The sequence below is a fragment of the Octopus bimaculoides genome, chromosome 1 (genome assembly GCF_001194135.2).
Source record: "Octopus bimaculoides isolate UCB-OBI-ISO-001 chromosome 1, ASM119413v2, whole genome shotgun sequence".
In the NCBI taxonomy this organism is placed as follows: Eukaryota; Metazoa; Mollusca; class Cephalopoda; order Octopoda; family Octopodidae; genus Octopus; species Octopus bimaculoides.
Window position 1 is genome coordinate 105385034 of NC_068981.1, and position 1044 is coordinate 105386077.

Below are 1044 nucleotides of genomic sequence, written 5' to 3' on the forward strand. Positions count from 1 at the left end.
ATATATATATATATATATATATATATATATATATATATATATATAGTTATGGTATATTCTGTTAAGAACGTAGTAGAATACCATATAAAAAGCTTGTCCACCTTCAGATAGCACTACTGTGCTATCTAGTAGTATTATATGTACTTCCAGGTTTGTGTTTGAGCATCTGTTGTGTGTGAATAGACAATTGAAAATATTAGAGTCAACAAGAAAAAATATTGCTGGACATTTATCTTTTAATCACTACAATTGTTTCCATTCAATGTAGTTCTCCAGGAGTGTAGGTACTTGATTATGCAACTGTTTCCCTGCATTATGAGATCTAGTTGTGTTCTTCAGGCAATATGAACACACACACACACACACATGATGGATTCTTTCGTTGTGAATGATAAAGGAGGGTTCAGTAAAATAAAGTGGTTATCATGTTCTATAGATATACATGTGTCTCTTGAAGCCTGCTGGTGCTTTGCAAGCCTTTTGGCAACTGAAACAAGATGAGGATTCAGTTTGCTCAAGTGCTTGTGGATCATTTACTATGTGTTTTCTTGAGTGGACGGCAAGGCCTGCTTTGCTCCAGGGTACAAAACCACAATGACAGGTAAGGTTTTCATTTAGAGGGGTGGCATTTTGCTACCATGCCTTCATGCTCAAATGAAGTTGGTCCCGATGTTGGAGTTGACTTTGTTAAAATCTTTGAACTGAAGAGAAGCAGGATTGGCACCAAGGCCAGCATTCTAATGCTTTGTTTTCTCAGAATGAAAATGAAATATTACATTGCTTCAGATTGTCTTTGAATATATATATATATATACCTGTTGGCCAAAAGTTATATATATATATATATATCAATTAGAAAATGGAGGATAATATGCTGAACCCAACTACCTGCAGACAGTGTATCCTGTTGAATTCATTAATTTAATTCATAGCTAAAGTGACAAAAAAAAACCCCCCACAAAGTACAGGAGCAGTATATTAGATAGATACTATCCCTTAGTGGGTTGAATCCTCAACCCCTAACTCTCTTGCATTATATATATA

The 1044-nt window shown here is 34.7% G+C and overlaps 1 protein-coding gene across 3 annotated transcripts in view; it reads left to right on the top strand.

Annotated features, from left to right (window-relative positions):
- The window catches only part of LOC106871082 (coiled-coil domain-containing protein 34), a 110824-nt gene that overhangs the window by 2317 nt on the left and 107463 nt on the right, over positions 1–1044 (top strand). The window lies entirely within an intron of this gene.